This window comes from Dasypus novemcinctus, chromosome 28, assembly GCF_030445035.2.
Source record: "Dasypus novemcinctus isolate mDasNov1 chromosome 28, mDasNov1.1.hap2, whole genome shotgun sequence".
NCBI lineage: Eukaryota > Metazoa > Chordata > Mammalia > Cingulata > Dasypodidae > Dasypus > Dasypus novemcinctus.
Window position 1 is genome coordinate 20,908,289 of NC_080700.1, and position 8,762 is coordinate 20,917,050.

Below are 8,762 nucleotides of genomic sequence, written 5' to 3' on the forward strand. Positions count from 1 at the left end.
CCCTCGCCAACTCCTGTGCCGGCCCAGCGGAGAAAGCGCCGTCGGGCGCAAGGTCACCTCGGCCCCCTCGTCGCCTTGAGGCCTCTGTGCTGTCACCCCCTCCCCGACCCCATGCTCCATCTTGTCCAACTCATTCTTCATGGCAGTGCTTTCCATCCCAACCCTCTCCCATCATTAAATGACAAACCTAACTGTCCACTGCCATCTGTGGCTTCAGCAGTTACTTTCTTAAAAATTTTTTTAAGAACTTTTTCTTCCCTTCTCATCCCCCCCCCCATTTTTTGCTGTGTCCATTCGCTGTGTGTTCTTCTGTGTCCACTTGTATTCTTTCTTTTCTTTTCTTTTTTCTTTTCTTCCCCCTGCCCCGGCTGTCTGTTCTCTGTGTCTGTTTGCTGTGTGTTCTTTGTCTGCTTCTGTTGTTGTCAGCGGCACAGGAATCTTTGTTTCTTTCTGTTGCGTCATCTTGTTGTGTCAGCTCTCCATGTGTGCGGTGCCATTCCTGGGCAGGCTGCACTCTCCTTTGCGCTGGAAGGCTTTCCTTGCACGTGGGGCTCCCCTATGCAGGGGACACCCCTGCGTGGCAGGGCACTCCTTGCATGCATCAGCACTGCGCGTGGGCCAACTCCACATGGGTCAGGAGGCCCAGGGTTTGAACTGCGGACCTCCCATGTGGTAGACAGACGCCCCTATCCATTGGGCCAAATCTGCTTCCCAGTTCTTACTTTTAACCATGAAAAAACTTTTAAAACGTTGTTTTTGTTGAAAATAGAGCTCCCCTGCTTGGGAAAAGCCTGAGATATTCTGTGGACCTTTCTTAATTGCGTCTCACTGGCTATCACTGCTCCCACTTCTATTAGTTTCCTGATGCTGCCATAACAAATCACCAGGAACTCAGTGACTGCAAACAACCCAGATTTGTTCTTACAGTCTGACCCGGTCTCCCTGGGCTAAGGCCAAGGTGTCAGCAGGGCTGTGTTCCCCTGGGGGCTCCAGGGAGAATCCCGGGCTTGCCCAGCTCTGGAGGCTGCCCACAGTCCTTGGTCATGGCCCCTTTGTCCCGTCTTCAAAGCCTGCAACCTCGCGTCTTCCGTTTCTTCCGCAGCCGGCCTTCCTCTGCCCGCGGTGGGAAAGGTCTCCTGATTTTCAGGACCCGTCTGATTAGCTGGGACCTACTGGGTAATCCTAGATAGTCTCCCTTCTCCAAGTGCAACTCAGTCACGCCTGCAAAGTCCCTTTTCCCAGGTAAGGGAACACAGTCACAGGTTCTGGGCGTGGGGGGTGAGGGCCGTCGTTCTGCTTACCACATCGACATCTATTTAAATTTCTTAAGCTTCTGCTTAAGTTACCCCTCAGTGCTTTCCTGTCTGCTAAGTACTACGATCGCCACCTTACAATCAACTAAGGAGGCAGGGTTCACCAAGTCTGCGCTGAATTGGAGACGGGCCCCGGAGGCGCTGCTCGCAGTGCTGCCCTGGTTGGTGGAATCCCTTGGAAGGTTGTTGTCAGCCAAGAGTGCCTGAACAGGCTCGGAGGAATCTCGACACTTGAGATCCGACGCGTAGGGCTCCCCCGTTCCTCCCCGTCCCTGTCTGAACTCTTGGTGTCCTTTGCCTTTTACACCTTTCTCTAAGGCCCGCTGGGATGGCGTGGCTGGGAGGAGAGCGCAGCCGGAGAGCCGCGGGCACGGCCTGCTCCGTCGCTTATATCCGGCCCCTGGTCCAACCTGTTCTGAACACAGAAGTCGAACAGGCCGTGGGTTTTAAGCCCACCACCTCCAGGACAGCTGCCGGCCCCCTCCCCTTGGCTCCCTCTGCCCTTGACCTCCCCTGGGGCGGTATGAGCCCCAGTTAAGGAAATCCCTGGTGCAGACTTGGTCTCCAGCCCTCTTGAGAAATGTCCCCAGTGCCTGCAGCGACTCTGCCAACGACCCGGCTCCCACCTGGTGAGCTGGAAACGTGAGGACGAGTGTTCTCAGGATAGCGCGAGCCGGACCCCGGCTCCCACCTGGTGAGCTGGAAACGTGAGGACCAGTGTTCTCAGGATAGCGTGAGCCGGAGGAACGCAGTTCTATGCTCGGCTCCGGCTTTTTCCTCAGGGCTATTGTGCTCCCGATTTGGCCCGGATCGTTCCTTTAGTGTCCCTGGCTGTCCTCAGCCCCTCCTTGCACCTGCCACCAGCCTTGTGGGGGAGCCCCAGAGCGGCTCTGCGCGGTTCTGGAGACACCTTGTGCTCAGCCTCTGAAACACGATGCTTGAACTCTGCAAAACACAAAGCTTTATTTATACTTGGGAAAAAAAAAAGCTCATATTGTGGAAAATAGGAAAAAGGGAGGGAAGCACTTGTTATTCTCCACCCTGATTTCTCATTTAGCACATGTTTACTTCTGGTCTCTTTAAATGATTTTTATTCTTTCATTTCAAAAAAATTTTTAGGAGGTACCAGAGATCGAACCCAGGACCTCGTATATGGGAAGCAAGTGCTCAACCACTCGAGCTGTATTTGCTCCCCCCAAAATGCTGTTTTAACTTTGCCAGAACCCTGGAGTGTGTAACTGGTGTTTCACTGAGCACCAGCTCTGCCCTAGGCTCAGTTTTGGGTGCTGGGGGCCGTAGCAACCCTGGTAGAAGGGTCACAGAACGCTGGGCTGCTTCCTGCCGTCAGGCCCAACCGCCGGGACTCATCGCCAGCCTTTCTTCTCCATGGTTATGTCGTGGGGTTTTGCTCTGAAGTTTGCGTTTGGTGTGCTTTTGCTGCATCCCAGGAAGGCACTCAGTTGCTTTTCTGCTCTGAAATCCTAAATCCATTGAAGGCTACTCTTATAATAGCTCCTCATTTCCCACGTGAGGCAGAGGACTCAGAGGCCCATAGTCTTTTCTTTCTTTTTTTTCTGTTTTTAAGTTTATTTATTTATTTTAAAGATTTTTATTTATTTATCCCCCGCTTCAACCCACCCTTGTTGTTTTGTGCTCGCTGTCTGCTCTCTGTCCACTCGCTGTGCATTCTTCTGTGTCTGCTTGTCTTCTCTTTAGGAGGCCCTGGGAACCGATCCTGGGACCTTCTGGAGTGGGAGAGGGGCCCTCAATCTCTTGCGCCACCTCAGCTCCCTGGTCTGCTGTGTCTCTTATTGTCTTTCCTCTGTGTCTCTTTTTGTTGTGTCGTCGTGCTGCACCAGCTCTCCACGTGGGCCAGCACCCCTACACAGGCCAGCACTCCTGTGCAGGCCAGCACTCCGTTTGGGCCAGCTTACTGCATGGGCCAGATTCTGCATGGGCCAGTTCTCTACTCAGGCCTGCTTGCTGCACTGGCCAGCTGGCCTTCACCAGGAGGTCCCGGGAATTGAACCCTGGACCTCCCATATGGTAGACGGGAGCCCAATCACTTGACCTACATTCGCTTTCCTTTAAGTTTATTTCTGAGTTGCAAAGATTATTTCTCCCTCCCTGTGTTTTTAGAATTTCCTGTATTCCCCCATTCAATCTTGGCTGCCACAACCAGACAGAAAGAGTGTAGGACTGTCTTTTTCTTGCCTCTGTAGTGGAAACCTTAGCAGCAGACATGAACTGCTTCAGGTCTGTCAGAGATGCATAGACCCATGGTCTTGAAGCTCTACCTTCTCACCGTCCGACTGGTTGAATATTTATCTCTTTTTGGATAGGGAAATTGCTCCTTTGTCAATGGGCATTTAAAAATTTTTTTAATTTTTCATTTTTAAAGAAACTTTAGATTATATAAATGTTACATTAAAAATATAGGGAATTTCCATATGCTCCCCTCCTCCTCCTGTACTTTCCTACTTTAACAACATCTTTCATTACTGTGGTGCATTTGTTACAATTGGTGAACACATGTTGAGGCATCGCTACTAACCATGGAATATAGTTTATGTTCTAGTTTACACTCTGCCCTGCACAATTTTATAGGTTTTGACAAAATGTATAAGCCTGTATTTGTCATTGCAATGTCATGGGAAAATTCCAGTGTCCCAAAAATGTCCCCATGTTACACCTACTCTTTCCTCTCCTCCTCAGAACCTCAGTTGGACCCTGTCTCTTATCAATGATACAAATTCTTCCATTGCTAGAATAATAAGTCTATAATAGAATAATAATTAGTCTACTTTAGTCCATTGTTCATTCCCCAATCTTGGGAATTTTAGAATGGTGATGCCCACTCTGTGTCTAATTGAGGGGAGACTTGGATCCCATGGGGCAGGTGGATGGAACTGTCTTGCTCACAGTTGTAGAAACTCTCTGTTCTTTGGGATGGGTGTTGTCCATCATCATCTCCTTGTTAGTTGTCCTCGATAAGTCCAGTGAACTGGAACATAGGCGTTGCAACTCTGGTGAGATTCAGGGCTCAACTGGCACATGAACAGACAAAAGATTTAAGTCTCTGGAACATATATTTAACAAGTATAGTGCTAATTATATGTTCATATAAAAGGGGTAGAAGAGCCATGTGTAGGGAAACTATAAATGAGTCTAACTCTGTTACACTGGGGAGCATAAATTCCAAAGTAAGGCTCACTGACAGGGTGCCAAATTCCTGAGCCTGTCTGCCTTGCTTACAGTGTCTGGATGTCTCTAGAGCCCTCAGGAGTTGTGCTGTTTGAGGTCTATTTACTGTGGCCATCAATAAGATCCTGCTGAGACGTGTATAAACGTAACCTCTGGAATGACCTCCCCACTCACTTTGAAATCTCTTAGCCATAAAATAGCATCTGTATTTAATATTTCCCCCTTTTGGTCAAGGTCTTTTTCTAGATGCTTTGCTATTTGGGGCTTGTAATAATCCCTTGGTGCCAGGGAGGAGGAGATCATGCTGGAGGGAAGGTATGCTTATATGCTGGCTTAGAGAGAGGCCACATTTGAGCAACAAGGAGGCATTCAGGAAGTAATTCTTAGGCAATATATAATACTAGGCTAAGTTTCAATTTCACAATAAAAGGTTCATAAGTACAATCACAGTAACAAGGAACTGGCATAATGGTTTGTCCTCCTTCACTCGGCACTGCCCTTGGACTCTTGCCATTCTGGGGAGTGCTGCTAGAAGTACTCCTCAGGATGGGAATTCGGTATTCTTTCAGTTACCATGTGAGTCTCCACTCACTGAGACAATGCCCCGTGAACACTTGAACATATATATTATTATGGCTTAGAGGCATGGACATTTTTTCTACTCATGATTTCTTTATGGAACCCAAGAGGGTCTGCTATTGATATGCCATGTCAACTTTTCATAATTGTGGGGGAAAAAAGTTAAATAAAATAAAACCTCTCTCAGGAACAAGCATTTGCAAATTAAAAGTATTTTAGCTTTCATACATTTGTCTCTTCCCTATCTTTCCAAAATTGCACATAAATTAAACTTAGAAGGGGAATGGGTATAGCTCAGTGGTTGAGCACCTGCTTCATATGTATGAGGTCCCAGGTTCAATCTCTGGTGCCTCCTTTAAAAAAAAAAAAAAGCTTCGAAGCCATGAACTTGACCTTTTTGCCTAGGCTGTAGCCTACCTTCTACTGGGACAACTAATATAACTTGCTTTGATTGGATGGAATCAATTTATTTAAAAATCTCCAAAATTTATCTTGCTACTTTTTAATTGCCATTTTACAAATGAGGAAACTGAGGAAAGTTTTTCCTTTCATCCCCTACCAATTGATTATTTCTTTTCTTTAAAAAGAAAATGTTTTAATTTTGAAATAATTTCTAACCTACAAGACAGTTGCAAAAATAATACAATATACGTATTAGACAGACAAAGGGGTGCTGATGCAAAGTACCAGAGGTCTGTTGTTTTTTATGAAGAGTACTTGTTTAGGGTAGAAGCTTACAGCTACCAGGCCCTTAAGAGTCCAACTCAAGGTACCATAAGAGGTACTTTCTCACCCAGAGTCTGTTGCCACAATTTGATGCAAGATGGCAGGCAAAGTCTGTGAGGGTTCAGTCTTCCTTCTACTCCCAAGACTCCAAGGTCCCAGATTCTTCCAATATCAGTTGCAAGTCTTCTCTCTCTCGGGGCTCATTTCTTTCTGGCCTTAGCTGCTATGCTCTCTCCACAAGGCCAGGTGTAAACTGTCAGGGGAATGGCTCATCTCTCTTCCCGGGGCCTCTGCCATGTCTAAGGGAGCTCTCTTTCCTCATGGATCTGCTTCTTGTGTGCTTACCTTCCAGACTCCAGGATCAAAACTCCAGCTTTTTCCTCTGCCATGTTGTTTTCTCTGAGTCCCAGCCCACCAAAGGGATGGTGGCTCAATATCCTACTGATGTGGCCCAATCAAAGCCTTAATCATTATTTAATCAAGTAAAAGTGAAACCTCTGAAGATAATACCATCTAATCCACTCAGAGCAACAGACCAGTTAAAAACATAATCCAATATCTATTTTTGGAATTCATAAATAATACCAAACTGCTGCAATATCTGTACAGAGAATTCCAACATACTGCCAATCACCCATATTTGCCAAAGTGATCTTTTCTTCTTTCTTTCTTTCTTTCTTTCTTTCTTTCTTTCTTTCTTTCTTTCTTTCTTTCTTTCTTTCTTTCTTTCTTTCTTTCTTTCTTTCTTTCTTTCTTTCTTTCTTTCTTTCTTTCTTTCTTTCTTTCTTTCTTTCTTTCTTTCTTTCTTTTTCTCTTTCCCTCTTTCTTCCTCTCTTCCTTCCTTTCTTCCTTTCCCTCCCTTCCTTCCTTTTCCCCTCCCTCCTTCCCTCCCTTCCTCCCTTCCTTTCTTTTCTCCTCCCTCCTTCCCTCCTGTCTTCCCTTCCTCCCTCCCTCCTTCCTTCTTTCTTTCTTTCTTTTGGAGGTACTGAGTATTGAATCCTGGACTTCGTATGTTTTCTAAACATTTGAGAGTAGGTTGTATACATCATGCTCCTTGAACACTTAATGCTTCCATGTACTTTTCCTAAGAACAAGGATATTTACTTATGTATCCACCTTAAGTGCATTACCAAGTTCAAGAAATTCAACATTGATATAAAGTTCACAGTTTTATTAAGTTGTATTAAGCATGCGTCTCCATATTGTGATGTGTGCGAGAGGATACGAGACCAGAGAGGATCCTGTTTGGCTTCACTTTGCCCTTCCTCCCTTTTCCCTTCCATCATTTCTCTATCTCAGGCAGATTCCATTGCAAGCTCCATATTTCCTTCCCAGAACCCAGGAGTTGGTGCCTCCTTACAGCCAGCAGCGATGATCTCAGACATCAATCCTCCCTGGGCCAGTGGAAAAGCCCCCTGTGTTCCCCATTTGCTCCCCGCCTTCCCGAAAGAGATTTTCTAAGGGCTCTTACCAGAACTAGATGACAGAATCAGGAACTGGATAAAAAAGACATTTATTAAAAAATGTAGTAATGAGCAAAGACAATGCACAAAAGCAAGTAATTTTAGTGCATTTTGACATTTGCCTATAATTTTTGTACCATCTCTCTCTTTAGCCAGTCTCCATTCCTATGCCATGGTTTTGAATTTATAATATTGACATCATCCCCTGGCAGTTAAAGCCAATTAATTGTTCACCCTCCAATTGAGTGTCTTCCCCTTGGACTTAGCTAACAGGACAGTCCAACCATAAATGGATCTAGCTTATTAGAGTCGGTATTCTAATTTTTTCATATGCCCCAATAATGTCCTTTGGGGCATTTTCTCCTCCCTTCTTAGATCCAGTGCAGGGTCATGTATTACATTTAATGACTTGTCTCTTTAGTCTCTCTCTCCTTTTTGCCCCTTAATTGTGGAAACATATACGGCATGAACTTTCCCATCTCAGCCACTCCCAAGAGAATTTTTCAGTTGAATTAATCACATTCACAATGTTGCTGTACACTCACCAGAAACTTCATACATTTCCAGAACTTTCCCAGCATCCCTGAAAGAAACCCTACATCAATTATGAATTAACTCCCCATTCTCCCTCCTACCTGGAGTCTCCCTTCTGTCTCTACCAATTTGCTTTTTCTAGGTATTTCCTATAAATGGTATCGTATAATATTTGCACCTTTGGGTCTGACTTACTTCACTTAACATGAAGGCTTCGAGGTTCATCCGTGTAGTGGCATGTATCAGAACTTCATTACTTTTTTTCCCTTTCCCATTTCCTTTTTTCAAAACAGTTTTATTCATACATCATACAGTCCATCCAAAGTGTACAGTCTATGGCTCTCAGTATAATCACAGAGTTGTGCATTCATCACCACAATTAATTTTACAACATTTCCATTGCTCCGAAAAGAAAAATATCATACTTTTTTTACCCCCTGTTATTGACACTTAGCTTTGGTATAGTACCTTTGTTACAACTGGCAAAAGAATATTACAATATTACTGTTAACTCTAGTCCATAATTTGCTTTACTTGTATTTTTTCCCATATACCACCCTATTATTAGCACCTTGTAATAGTGACCTAATGTGTTCTAGTTCATGGGAGAACATTCTTATATTTGTACTATTAACTACGGTCATCCACAACAGGCTTCGCTCTGTTATACAGTCTCAAGTTTTATCCTCTACTTTTCCTTCTAGGGATACACATGACCCAATCACAATCACACTCATAATTCAGTGCTGATTACACTTGCAATAATTCACTACCATCACCTCTACTACTTCCAAAGATTTACAATCAACCTTATTAAAAAATCTGCAGGTATCAACTCCTCATTCTCTACCCTCATTCTATATCCTGATAACCTATACTCTAGATTTTAACTCTGTGAGTTTACTCATTATTATTAATTTGTTTCGGTGAGAACATACAGTAT

The 8,762-nt window shown here is 44.8% G+C and overlaps 1 non-coding gene across 1 annotated transcript; it reads right to left on the reverse strand.

Moving 5' to 3' along the window:
- Positions 1-3,456: 3,456 nt before the first annotated feature.
- On the reverse strand, positions 3,457-3,586 carry LOC111761209 (small nucleolar RNA SNORA31). The gene has a single exon (XR_002794634.2). It is a non-coding gene; the product is annotated as a small nucleolar RNA SNORA31 (small nucleolar RNA).
- Positions 3,587-8,762: the final 5,176 nt, after the last annotated feature.